Source organism: Monopterus albus, unplaced genomic scaffold (assembly GCF_001952655.1).
Source record: "Monopterus albus unplaced genomic scaffold, M_albus_1.0 scaffold1.1, whole genome shotgun sequence".
Lineage (NCBI taxonomy): Eukaryota > Metazoa > Chordata > Actinopteri > Synbranchiformes > Synbranchidae > Monopterus > Monopterus albus.
The window spans coordinates 1,081,141-1,095,790 of NW_018127881.1; the positions used below are offsets into that span (position 1 = coordinate 1,081,141).

General features: G+C 38.5%; 1 protein-coding gene across 4 annotated transcripts in view; it reads right to left on the reverse strand.

Annotated features, from left to right (window-relative positions):
• nckap1l (NCK associated protein 1 like) overlaps window positions 1-8,813 on the reverse strand; it is a 36,156-nt gene extending 27,343 nt beyond the window's left edge. For all 4 annotated transcript variants that reach the window (XM_020620700.1, XM_020620615.1, XM_020620543.1 and 1 more), the window contains exons 1-3: window positions 8,766-8,813; window positions 8,551-8,600; window positions 8,002-8,067 (exon numbers count right to left, since the gene is read on the reverse strand). The gene's annotated coding sequence lies outside the window, so the exon portion shown is untranslated. The remainder of the gene's footprint in view (window positions 1-8,001; window positions 8,068-8,550; window positions 8,601-8,765) is intronic.
• Window positions 8,814-14,650: the final 5,837 nt, after the last annotated feature.

The following is a 14,650-nucleotide window of genomic DNA, read 5'->3' on the forward strand; positions in this document are numbered from 1 at the left end:
CTCTTCTCATCTTCCCTCCTGCCTGCCAGAATGTCTCGTCATGTGAAGAGTTAAGGAATGCCAGAAGGAAATAGCTCTAGCAGTCATGCATTCAGACCTACTAAGAGCTCCCGCTGTGAGGCTCCCTTCTTACAAAAAAAGCCTAAAACTGACCATGCAGAAGATGGTGTTGTGCTGAATAGCAGTAAAATGATCTATAACAGAATGTCAGTATGAGTATTTCTGCGTTCCCTGCCACTATTGAGGGTTCTTTTTTTATTTTTATAAAAACACCATGGTTAGACTGTTTTTTTCTCTTTTTGGTCTCTTTGCATGCTGCATGAAACCTGGACGTTTTGTCTTTGTCTGACCAACCTCTTTTTTTTTGCTTTGTAATGCGTTTTGTAATGGCCTCTCCCACCATTTTTAACCTGTGAAGCTTCAATTCTGGTAATATAATAGTTTTCCTATTTTCAGTCAATTCCATGTCAAAATAACTTGCAATGAATTGCTCTTACTAACAAAATTTCTGTGTATCAAAGTCTGATTCACAGTATCTTTTTGCTCTGTTCTATAAACTGCCATTGCTGTCCAACATCTATTAAAACATATCAATAAGTCCCACATGCAGTTTCCTGATGCTATAAATACCCAAATTGTTCCAAACAATCGTATCATTTTAAAGGTTTGCTAAAAGCTACAGTGTCAAGCTTTTTTGAAACTATGTGTTTGTGACTCATTTTTAAAGCTTTGTCGTCTTCTGTGAAAAACAGTGGGCTTGGGGCTAAGAGCTTTAACCACTGTAGGGAAGTCCAAGTATTCAAAATTAAAAATTCAGATACATTTGTGAGTTTTGTCTTTCACTGACTTTCTTGATCTTAAGAACTTAAACCATATCCTTTACAACAAAGTAATGTTTGAGAACCACACTATTAAGCCACTAAACAGCATACCTACCAAAAAACTTTACATTTTGACGTGTACCTCCATATTTTCACTATTTCTGTACCTGTAGGTGGCACACTTTTCCTCACAGAAGCTATGGCTGATCAGTGTAGCAGTAGGAGGATCTGTAGCTTTGACACCGTCTGCTGTCTATGAGGCCATTGTATCAGTGAGGTAAAGATAGCATCTCTCAGTAGACATCACCTCCACAGACACAGAGTGCCCAGTGTTCATTTCCAGCCGCCCATGAATGAGCTCAGCGGCCGGCTGAAAACTCTCCTCTGCTGGCCCTGGCCACTTTCAAGCTTCTATTTCTGTGTTTTGTTAAATTTCTCTCTGGTTACCCCCAACTCCCTTTTCTCCTCTTCTTTCACACAATTTTACTGTCTGTCTAAATTACGTTAAACCGCTCACCTCAACACAGTCTTATCATCAAACTCCCCCAGCATTTTACTGCCACTTACTTGTCTGTAATGTCCCCCCCACAGAACCTCCTGAAAATAGCTTGTGACGCTGCAAATAATGAAAATGGAAGTCCCGTAAAGAGTGGCCTCACAAAAAGGCTAAATACAGTAGGCAATGGTATCACATCCTACAAACAGTATGAAGGTGATATGAAATGGGTCAAAATACTGTCCATTCACTTGTTTGTCCAGGTGGTTATACCCAATTACATTAAAACATATTGGTCTTCTGCCAATGTATTATGAACAGCAGACATGGGTTTCCATCTGTTTCCATGGTAACTCAATCCCCTGATAGTTGACAGGACAACTAGTGAACTGAAGATCAAGGCCAGGTGTGTATAAACCTGTCACTACACAAGGATGGCAGGTAATGAGACCGTTGCTGGAGGGAGGTAACGACAGACAAAGTAATTGTGTCTGTCAGACTGACATACCTACATACTTATCTGCCTTCTTGGGCCTCTTCTGCACAGCATGATGAAGCACATTAAACAGGCAGTTATCCAAATGAGCACTGCCATGCAATGTTAAATTAGTTTAAAATGTGAAGATATGACAATAATATGAGCTCAGTGTATCAGAACTTGGAGCCACTGTTCAGACCTCATCACAAAAGGGACTACAATAATTATGTCTTACAAGTCTGCTTTCTGCATATGTAACAAACTATCACAAACATTCAGTATGGCCTTTTAAACAAAGCAGGTAGGTTAATATGATTGGTTTTTTCTCAGTACCTGCCTTTTTGTTGCTTCTCTTAACTGAGAATATAAAGCTATATATTTCTAAAACTCTTGGTGCTCGTTGTGATTGTGTCATTTTTTTTATAAGACAGTTTTCCATTAAAAGTTATGATCTCTCATCTAATATATTTTTCACTCATAACACTTACAAATTACAGTATGCTTATGTACTTGTCTTAAAAGAAATGTAAGAACACCTAAATTCCAAATGAACAGGGTTGACAGGGTTGAAATCACCACATCTGTTTACTACCTATATGTTGCAGTCTGTAGAATAATTTCTATTACAACAGGAGAGTACAACTACATTCTGCCATTCCTCAGGTAATTCCTGCGACCCAGCCCAGCTGCACTTCCCCCCCTCTCCGTACCCACCGCCATCAACTCAAATTACCACATTCCTTTCTCCTTAACCTGCTCTTCAGTCTAAAAGTGAAGTGAAACAATGCCTGAGGAGACATCATTTAGAGGTGCACATACTGTACCTGTATAACGGAGAGACACACAGCACTTACTGTTTGAGAAGATGTTCAGTACAGTGAAAACTGCAACAGACTATGAAGCATTGGTGCCAAATTGGTTGAGGGAGATATACTGTATATTGAATTTGTGCTGTACACAGAGCTCATTCTGCTTGTTCTTGTAAGCTAAAGAAATCTGGATCAAATGAAAATACTGTTCTTTACAGTTTTGTTCTTTGCCTCAGAATTTATTTTCTGCAGCTTTCATATATTATCATCCTTTCTGTCAAGATAATAGTCTGGTTGACCTTTGTCTTGTCACATTTCACTTGGGTCCTATATGTATAGTTGTACAGGGGAAATCTGAAGAGGTGCAAGAATAGGAAACAAGAAAGGATCATGAGGGTTTTTGGAGAAACCCCCAGGTTAGCCAGACCTTTTGGGAGGAGAAAATGAAGATGAATGAGTGTAGCTGTGAGAGCACATCTCTTTTACTAGGTAACAACAGATTATTACCAACATTTCAGGAGCTTTTAGTTTTCCTACATCAGTCAGTGTGAACACAATGTTATCATCATCTTTATAACCCTAGGATTTCACTCATTGACCTTTAAGTCCTTTGCACTGGGCACTTTGATCTCACATCCAATTATAACACACAGGTTTTAATAAAAACATCAACAGTCATCGCCTTTAAGTTTCTCCAGCGCTGTAGGCAGCACCCCACGACAGAGAAGGGAAGAGTAAAACATTTTCCCCTCAGGATACAGGATGTCCTAACGCGGAATTCTGCCCTCAGAAGACCCAGATCCCCAAACAAAATAAAGTCATCCAAAACACAATATGGGGCACCCAGAAGCTCAGGGGCCACCCAAAGCTGTTGGACCCTTTTGATCATCCCTTCATCTACAGTACATCTACTTTATATCTTTTCTGAAGCAAATCTGGTTCCAAGTTAAACAGGCTTTTACAAATGCATTTATAGGATGAAAAGGGTCCATGCTTTAATAAAATATATAATGTATATTTTAATCGTTATAATCTGGACATATTTCTTACCATTGTCCATCTTTTTAAAATTGTACTAATAAGATTTAAAGTGCAATTTTCATTCCAAATTTTTTTTTTTGATCAAGCATGTATTTTATGTATATCATTGTTTGCTTTATCCTATGCTTATATCAAGATGAATATAAAGCAGTTCAAATATTTTTTGCATGATACATTAGGTAGGCATTTAGCTAATCAGAAAGTATTTATTACTGTTAGCTGGGGAATGCATGAGAATTATTGGGATTAACATCTACCTAAGACTGGCCTTCCAAAAACAAGGACAACAGGATTTTTTTTCTGTAAGTTCCCCTAAACAACAAATCTTTACATTGCACCATAGCAACACAAAACTCTGCCATTCATATAACGTGCACCAAGTTACCTAACCTTTCATCAACTTCTGTTTCAAGTGTTAGGTGTGGCTCAACATCCCCATCACCATGATGATGGGATCTAAAAGCTGAATTAGCCTTGCTGTCATATCTAGCTCCTAATCAAAACATACATGACTAAGTAAATACATCCCTGAGAAACAGCATTCACCTGCCTCAGCATGTATAAATATGTACTATAAACTGCTAGTGTTACCTTAAATAGAGGAATTCAGAACACACAGTCACTAAATTTAAAGGTAGAAGAAGTAAATCAGCTGTTAAGTTATACCCAGAAACATCATGAAGACCAGTCTGAGGAGGCAAAGGATCCACAGGAGGTAGCCAAGGCCTCCAAGGTCATATGATCTCTCTGCTCACACAGAAATAAGATTGGGCATTTTACTTTCTCCCAGCCCTGCTCTCTGTGGTGCAGATGCCTGCTTCCTCTCACCCATGTGGAGATCTGAATCTGGCTCACACAGCAAGCGGATCCTAAACCACAGTGGTGGGGACCTCTCCCTGTCTGTTGTCTTTGCAGATTTGCGTCAGGGAGGAAACGTTTTACATTACGCCAGGAGCATGAATGGTAGCTTTGTTGATTGGGCTGCATGATGATTTGGTCAGGGCCTTTAGAGTCCCCCCTCACCCATCACCACTGCATACCCCAAACCTCACTACCACTACCCTCTTTTACAGTTTTTCCTTCATTTAATTATTTAATAAACGTATAAAAATTTATTCCTGGCTCTTTTTTTCACCCTTTTTGTGCCTTTCTCAATTATTGGTGTGTTTTTCTTGATCACAGGAAGTAAGAGGTACAGAGCAGGACAGCTTTGGCCCACATGGGACCATTTCAGAGCAGAAGTAAGACCCAAAAGCTAGGGCTCAACAAAGGATATTTGGCCCTCCAGGTCTAACCAACTTCATTTGACAAAGAAAAGGAAAAATTTCAACTTCAACACATTTTTTACAAAGAAATTCGATAGCATTTTTACAGAACTCATGCTTCTCTGTATTCAGAGTGTTACAGTTTATTTATTATTACAATTCTGTCACTCTAACAGCATTCCTGTCAGGCACTATAGATCTACAGTGCTTTCAAAAATCGATGTTTAGAGCAAATATCTCTTTAGAAGATCAATTTGGTGTCATTCAGATTTTTCCTGAATCTAAACAAATTCTATGAAAAGGCTAAACACAAAAATGTGGTGTTCTATCTCTGAATATTTTCTGCATTAGTTTGTTGAACATTTGTGGCTGCATTTTGTTCCCTAGTTCCCTAGCAAGTTTTTACACCAGCATGATAGTGTATGTGGGAGTGACTCAAAATAACAGTCTTAAAAGCATCAGGCTTAAAACTCATGCAGTACTTGTTTGAAAGATTCATTACTGGATCTGTTTGATTTGGTTTTTTTGAGATATTTGTTGACAATTACAAAAACATAGAACTTTGTCACTCATATCCTCTAAAATGATGCATTTGAGGACATATAGCCAATTTAAACTGTCCAAGAGTCTGAGAAGCCATTGATTTCATGTCAAAATACTAAAATACAGGACTCTAACAAATCATTCAGCACCATCTACACCCTAGTGGTCCTAGAGGTCATTAGGGTTGGCACGAAGGTATCCAGCATGGAGGAGCATGCTGAATGCTGAGAGAGGTTAAAGGGAGACAAATAGAGCTGCTTGTTTGGGATTCTTGAGAGGAAATAACAGTTCACAGAGCCTTTCTAATGGGAATCAGGTGACTGCTAATAAAGCTATAGCCAGGCTAGAGATATTTGCTTTTGTTGTGAACCTTTAGAGGGTTGCTTCTGTTTACTTTTTTTCCACCCCAGCCCTTTAAAAGGAAACAAAAGAAATGTATGCTGGTTTGAGTTTACTTTGAGTCCACTAAATTTGGTCAAGTGACTCAATGAGTTTTCCCAGAGCATTTCCCAGAGTATTTTTGTTGATACACCAAAAAAGTAAAACCAGTAAAATCCTCTAGATTTGTTGACCTTGTTCTGGACTTTGACTTTTGATTTTCTCTGGATGAGGTCTGGTTGCTTTTACAATAAAAGTGCAGAATCTTTTTGCGCAACATTTTGTCATTTGATTTTGAAGACTAAGAAAACCAGAGTGCTTGATAACTCGGTGAACAGCATGAGGAATGCATCTCTTGCTAGGATCAGCTCCAACCCCTGCGACCCTCTAAAGTAGTGGTTACAGCTAATAGCTGGATCAGAGTGTATTATGGCAACTCATTCAGTTCTATCAGTTATACTCAAATGCAAAATGTCAACCTCATGGTGGCCTTCCTGGGGACCATGAAAGTCTGTATAATACAGAGGTTCCTGACAATCCATTGAGAGATTTTAGTTTGAACCAAACGTTCGACTTACTTTGCCTTCCATAGAGCCATGTCACAAGCAGGGTAGGGGATTTCTGAGTTATGGGAAATATCTGGTTTCCTGGACACAGATTTATCTGCTGTTCATCCAAAATCAACATGGAGATTATGCTCAGTTTAGGCAAAAAGGCAACAGATAAAGGGAAATGTGTTTCCTTTCTCAAGCGCCATGTCTTTTATTTTTGCTTCAAAGAGAAACAAGAGTGCTTTGTTTTGTCTGAGTTTCTGCTGTGCTGCAGCGCATGTCATAATCCCCTCAGAAGATGCTTTATTAATTTTTGGAAATAGTCCAACATGTGTCGTAGGTATTCAACTGGAATGGGTCAAAAGTTTCTGTAAAGAAAACACATCATACGTGCAACCTTGTAAAGGCTTCTGGTTCACTGACCAGACAGCAACAAAGGCTCAAAACAGTTAAAGTACGTAATTCTTGTATTTCAAGAAACAAAAGTACTGACATTGCAAATACAGCAAAGGTCAAATATGGGTCTGGGTCAGTTTCATTTGATCACCTTCATCCTACAGGTCTGATTTTGAAGTTGGTTTGTGCTACAACCTACACTCACTTTGCATATTTACAGCAATAGTTATTCTTGAAGCCTCCACTAGGGACACTACTTCTGCAGTGGCATATCCTGATGGGTACAGTACAGACTTCCTGGTTTCTTGTCATGTTGTTGCTACTTACACAGTAAAGCATGGTTTTCTGAATCTGAGCCACTTTGGCATGTTTGCTGGCTCATCCCCCTCTGCATAAAATAAACATCCATAACCGACAACAAGCATAGCCCACCAATCGTGTCTCTTAAGCAATGTCACTTATTGAGATAACAAATTTAACTTGCAAAGATCATGTCTCAAACTGAAAAATATGCCACAATTTATGGCTTTCAGAAAGAACAGTGCAGGCCACCAAATAATGAAACAAAAGAAAATGATGATCAGGCTTTCATCAACACAGTTTAGAGTAACAGACAAGCATAATGTAAAATTGAAAAAGACAAGTAAAAGATAATTTAACTTTCGCCTGTTAAAGTGTTCAGAAGATTGTGTGATCTAGCTTCTTAATCAACATTAATCACTGACTTTAGTTTCACATTTGCAATAAATTCCACCTATTTACTTACTTTTGCTACTTTTTCATAGAAAGTGGTACATGGATTGGGTAGCTGTAATGAAAAGTCCCAGAGATCTATTTCTTAGCTATGAGCCATAAAACTTTGACCTCCAAATGACAGTGGTTTGAAGGAACACCCTGAGGATAAATTGAATGACTCCTGGCACTGACTCATAATTGAATTTGTCTCTCCGGGAAAGAAAAAGAAAATAAATGTTGGAATTAAACAAAGAAATTAATGTAGTAATTTCTGGAAATGAGTGGAAAGATCTTTGAACGAATGTTGCATTGTTGTGGTGACGTGGCAGCACAAAGAGCCGCTCACTCCAGGATAATGCACAGGCAGCAATCTCAGCTACTCCATTTCTTTTTAAGAGCCTTTCAGAGCTTTACATTGCCTTATATGGTCTGGACTAATTAATGTTACAGCAATCATAAATAATGCAGCAATCCTGATTTTCACCTACCTGGGCACCATGTAGTTCCACCTCGACAACCAAAGGACTTCACAAGCAGGACGTACAGAGGGCTCTCTGTAAAGAGTGGCATAGAAATGTGCATGAAGTTGAAACGCTGTTTACATAAAGAAGGGTGTATATGAACATTTGGATAAGCTAAACCTGTTTGACTAAAGCATGGGAAGGTATAAACTGATGAAAATGAAATAAAAGTCAATACGTCACTGTGAATAATGTGTACTTAAGACTGTTCATGAATAGTCTAAAAATAAAAGGCCTGTGTCACCTGATTGTCTGATCTTGCAGTAACAGTTACTTATGGCAAAAGCTTGTTGTTGAGTCACTTCTATCCTCAGAATTTGTATTTACGTACATTAAAAAAAACAATGTGGGGCTAGACTGGACAATATTGCAAACTACACAAGATACAGTACACAGGAAAAATATTATACCAGTGACTTTGAGCACTAAATGAAATGTAAGTACATTAAAACACATATAAAAGAAACTTTCCAAACATTTAACATAATATACTGTAACAAAATAAGTAACACTTACCTGGCTGAACTAGGCCACAACTTCCTCCTTGGTCAGATACATGCACATGACTGGAATGTACACAATAGTACAAATAAAAAGACTGAAAATGTCTGAAGATGTCACTCAAGCTTCCATTGTTTTTTGGCTGCTAACCACTCACTGCCATATTATAAAGTAAATGCAATGTACATATTAAAATCAAGATTTTATACACAATTAAAACAAGCTCATACCAAATCAAACACCAAACAAAGACTTGTGTCCAGAGCCAGGAAGAAAGGCCCAGGTGAGCTCTCAGGTCCTATTTATAGACTCCGCCCCTGATCCGTGTCATTGTGCCTTGCTACCTTTAAGGTACTGCGTGTTATTTTAATTGTTAAGTACCATAAACAAGGTATAATGGTCTTGTTGATAAAGCAAGTCTCATTAAAAAAAATAATATATTTATGTGAGAGAAAGCATTATTATTGGAGCCAAAGTTAGTTTATTTTCTTTGTTGGAAGTCAAACATTTACTATTCTGAACTCTTGGTTGGTGCAGTATCTAGGTCAAGCCGCATTTCATCCCAGCCATCAGAGTTGGTGTCATGTCAAAAAATACGTCTAGTTTATCTGCAGAGACATCATAAACAGATTGGTTTTTTTTTATTCTGGCATGCTCAAAGAAAATAGAGTTGCAAGAGAAGGAATTTCACTTTCTACCCCCACAGTAAACCTGCAATTGGATAGGTTTCCAGAGTAAGGGGTTACAATCATCAAACATGGCATTCTGACAGCCTTCATCAGCCCCTTTACTTTCCCTTGCTGTTTGGAACCAATACATAGGAAAGATACAGTATGTATGTCATTTGTCCACATAGATATTCCCACCCCTACCTCTTTTTCCTTCTGAGGACACATGAAAATGACCCATTTGAAACCAAATAAGAGTTCAGCAGCTCTGACATGTACTTTTCTGAGACAACAGCTTTACATATCTACTGTATGAGAAAAGCACCTAAAAATGTCTGAAACCAGCCACATCAGAGGTGGACATACCCACACTTCTGTAAACACCATATATCTTGGTTAATCAGTTAGGCAGTTAATATTACCTCTGCTAAGGGCAGGGGTTAGTATTTTTTGCCAGTGTTTGTTGGTTTGTTTGTTTGTTAACAGCATAACTCAAAATGTAAAGAACAAATTTTAATGACATTTCTTGGAGAGGGAGAGCAGAGGATGCAAAGGATCACTGCATAATGCAACAATCAGCCAGTAACGAAGAAGGTAGGAGCAGTTTATCAAACAGCTGCTGAAAAAGCAGAACACAAACTTGCCGAAATGCAACGTCTTCACCTCTTTGTCCACAGTCCACTCGCTGAAGTCCCAGATTTACCCCTAAACCAACTAGTGAATGTCTGTCATGTCTATCGTTTTTCTAGAACAACAAACAAACAAATAATGATATCAGTGTCATTCCAAACTCCAGCTGTGGGTTTTCATGGTCAAGCATTAATATTATGAGTATCAAACTATCATTGCATTATGAGGAAACTGAGTTGCCTGCTGGCAGAGTGCTGTCTAGTTTTTTATGCACTCCCTGGAAAAATCCACCACCGTACCAGACTCTCAGCAGCTGAGCCTGTTGGTACAGTAACTGCTCACCATCAACCAAACTGATCAAACTGTGAATGAATCAGTCATCTGTATATTAACAATAAATAATTCACTTCTATAACTGTCTGCACTAAGCTGCAATAATTCATTGCAAGTTTGAAAACCACAAGTCAAAGCAATGAAAAAGGTATGTGAGAATGGCCAACAGTCAATCAACACTGCATTATTGGTTGTTTTTCTATGCCATTCTCTTTCATATTAAATGTCTTCCTCTCATTTTATAACATATTGCTTTTGCCTGTGCCAACTTACATAGACAGATTTGTTATAAAACAGCTAGCTACCATACCAGCTCTAAAACTGATGTACTTTCAGAGCATGGCACAATGTCGTATAGAAACACTGCCTCAGTTTATCAAGTGAAGAAAAAAAAACTTAAAGAGCAGCAGATTTCTTAAGCCCCTATTTGTGTAACTCCATTATTGTAGAATAAGCCTATTACAAGCATCACCATTCTAGATACCTCTGAGGTGTTTGGTAAGAATGTTGAACTCCTGATTCATTTAGTTTAATGGTGCACTATAATCAGCTTAGAGAGTGGCTGCTCTTTTTGCTCATGAGGCTGACATCCATTTCTTCCACAAGGGGGCCTTTTAATCTGAGAGTTGGTGTGGTTAGTTAGACGTATTTATAAAAATGCATGTTCTCTGGTTGAGCACACACAAATAGCATTAACCACAATGCACAGAGCCTCTTCTTATGTGGTATAGTTATTCCCCTACCGTATACCAAAATATAACACTAAGTTAAGTTGCTATATCCAGCCCTCACATACATCTCTCTGTGTAAAAGATTCACATTCATAGACACACATCATGAATAACGCCAACCTCAAGATAAATATGCCATGGTGTTTATTTTTTTTTTTACAGCATTTTAGCTGTGGCTTGTTCAGAACACAGTTTTTTTGTCTACACATGCAGGTAGCCCTCTCTGTTGGCCCAGTGGCCTGCTTCCTATCTGATCATGGTTTAAAACATTTCTCCCCTCAGATGAAGCTGAACTGGATACTGGCAGTGATCTCAGAAGGTGGCATTCAACTTTTTCTGATGCTAGCAGTGCACAGACGCTGGTAGCAATATGGAGTAGATCTGTATGTAGACAGGATGAGAAAAACACTGCCATAAGGTGAGAGGCATATCACCTGCCACTGTAGGGACGCTAAATCAGGAAATGCTTTATGGTTCATAACAGCAGTATAGGGACAAATGACTTACAGTATAAGGCTATTGAGGACTTGTTAATCTATCAATCAATCAATCAATTTATCTATCTATCTATCTATCTGAGGTACTTCAAACAAGACAGACTTTACAAAAACAAACCCTTATTTGAGGCACTGAGAATAAGGGTTCTGAATATAATTTAATTCCAAGAAAAAATGTAAATGGGGTGCAGGATCACGTCATATCGAGTGTGGTGGTCTGTACATTTAAAAATAGCATTATGATTGAAAACATATTGGTTCTGTCTTTTCAAACACAACAAAGAATCACATTTACATGTCAAAATCCAACTGTGATGAAAACCACACTCACTTCAAATCCACTCATACTTGGGTTTCAGTTTGTCCTCCCCCCCAGTCACTGTATATTTGATCAGTAAATGAAAACATCAGTTCATTTACACATACAGTATGTTACTTGCAAAAAAAGAGCAGCAAAAAGTTTAGCTTTTACAGCAGTGTATCAGTGTAGTCTGGTGAACATATGTTGAAATTTCAGCAGACTAGAGTCTCTAATCTCAGCTGTTGTCAAGCTTCAGCTGGACTTTACTGTCAGTCCATTAGTCAAAAAATGACAGTGAACTTATGAGAGAAAAGAATTTAAAAACCAGTAATACGTATCATTCCCTATCAGGCCAGTGTAGACTGTAATATATTTTAATGAGAGATTGATCAGTAGTTTCATGACTGCCATCTTCTTAGATTTCTACAAAACAGAAACAGATTTATCTTTCAACTCTCCAACAATTGATTTTTTTTATAGGACATGAAATATGCACCTACAGTGCAATTGTTCTGTATGATTAAAGTATAAACAAAAAGTAATTCAAATACAACAATTTGCACTAGATATTATTTAGAGATTTCAGATAGCCTGCACTGGAGGTACTGATATATATTCTTTAACTCTAATGAGACAGCCCTCATTCACTTTTGCTGGCAGTTATAAAGACCCCACATCCAGAGTAGGCTGCTCAGTCAAAATGTTTCCCTATATGAGCCATCAAAAATTACATTTAAAAACCGTCCTAGTGTATGTGAGCAATAAAATAAATAAATCAGTTCATTCGTACAACAAAAGGAGACCCAACAAAACTACAATGTTACCGTGGAACATTTTACAGAAAGAGAAAACAGTAGACAATCTAGTTGGCACCTTAAAGGCACATTAAGTAAAAATGTTCTTCTTCATTGTCATGTATGCATTACCCATACACAACCCTTCCCTCCTCTCCCTCTCCCCAGAACCCCCTCTTTCCTTCTCCTCCCCACAGCCCTGCCATCTTTCAGCATTCCTCAGGTCTGCCACACAGAGCCTCATTGTGTCAATGGGTTAGGGAGGGACCACACAGTCCAACCTCTCACCATGTGGACTCACCTTAGGAGACCATAAGCTACTGCATAGCCTTACCCACAGACTCACACCTTGCCTCTTTCTGGCTCCATTTCCTCCCTCGTTCCATCACTCTCCTCATCTGTCATGCTTTCACTCCACCCTTCATTCCCTTTTCTTCCCCTCACATTTCCACTGCCTTTGGAAATTGGCCACCATCAACAAGTTCCATCCCCCTTTTTAAAAACCAATGTTTATAACCAAACAGCCCTACTCAAAAAGGCTATTGATGAGAGGTCTCAAAGCAAGAGAGCAAGCAAAACCTATGAGGAGGAGGAATGAAAGGAAGAGGGCATAAAGGGGAGGCATAACTTAAGGGGCCATGTTCTCCTATATAAAATATCAGAGGTGCCAGCATGGTGAACTCTGTTCCACCACTCTGTGTGGGTTTGTAGTCCTTTAAACAGCACAAAAGCAAAAATAAATTAGATGTGCCACATCCATCCATCTTCTAAACCACTTAGTCCCAAACGGGGTCACGGGGGGCTGCAGCCAATCCCAGCCAGCTGCGGATGAGAAGCAGGGTACACCCTGGACAGGTTGCCAGTCCATCGCAGGGCTTGTGCCACGTCCCATTAACACAATAAAAGTCAGTGAAAATGGTCAGATTTTGTGGGGTTTTGTTTAGGAGAGAGACAAATGTATTTGATAGGTTGATTTGGATGATGGAGGAACAAGAACAAGGTCGCTTGTGTGGGAGCATTTTGAGCGTTTGCAGCCCGGTTTTGTCAAATGTAACATTTGTAACCAACATCTTGCATTTCCTAACAATACATCATCAGAGATAAGACAGCTCCGTTCTAAGCATCCAGAGGATTTAAATGATGGGCAAAGAAAGAAAACTCCCTCATCAGAGAATATAGCCTACTTTCTACCAACTGTTTCGTTGAAAATGTCTACCCATTTTCAAGGTATATCAAAATAAATCTTCTTATATATAATGCATATCTATAAATAAAACATAAATAATATATACAAGCTTTTTTGTTGTCGCACAATTTATTTACATACAATGATATTGTGAAAATGACTCAAACACTGATAACACTCTTCCTCCCATCAAGGTTTCTTTTTATATAATTTTATTTATATTAGTCATATTTACTTCCCTTTAGACTAAGAAAAAGCCTGTATATTTATATGGTGTAAGAGTTTACCCATTTCACCAGCCTCAAGGTGAATGAGTTTATTTGGGTCTGTTTGAGAGATTATCACATGTGACTCAGAAACATAATTCTGTAAGACGCTAACGGTCCAGAAGGGCAGCCTGAACAGCAAAGGAATTTTTTGTTAATAAATTGTTATATATATCACCACATTCTGTTGTTTCTGTCAATATTTTTAAAAAGTCCAACTTTTATTTCTGAACTATTTCATCCTCAGATTCATGAAAAGCTTTAATCTAAGTTTACTGAATGTACTCATAAAGAATGGCAGTGAATATTATATACACAGAGATGGATGCCACAGGCACACACATACGAGCTGAAGCGTAAAGTCTAACTCCACTCACATATGCACACTTTGCACACTCAGTCTGAGAGTTCAGCATTCCTAAGAGGCTTAGATGCTGGCTGAAAAGATAGAGGGGTCTCCTCATGAGACGGAGAGCCATGTGGTCTGTTTTCAAGCCAGATTACAGAGTCAGCCAGAGTACTCAGCATGACCTGATGACTAGAAGGACACCACAGAGAGAGAAATACACCAGCATCACTGTTCAAAACAAACAGATCAGTGTGTGCTGTTGTGTGTTGTTTCAGTTATTTACTCTTAATACTTACTATATTTTGTGCTGAGCGTCTGAGTTTAGTGTTAAAGGAGCTTAAATCAAAATGTCGCCTTGAG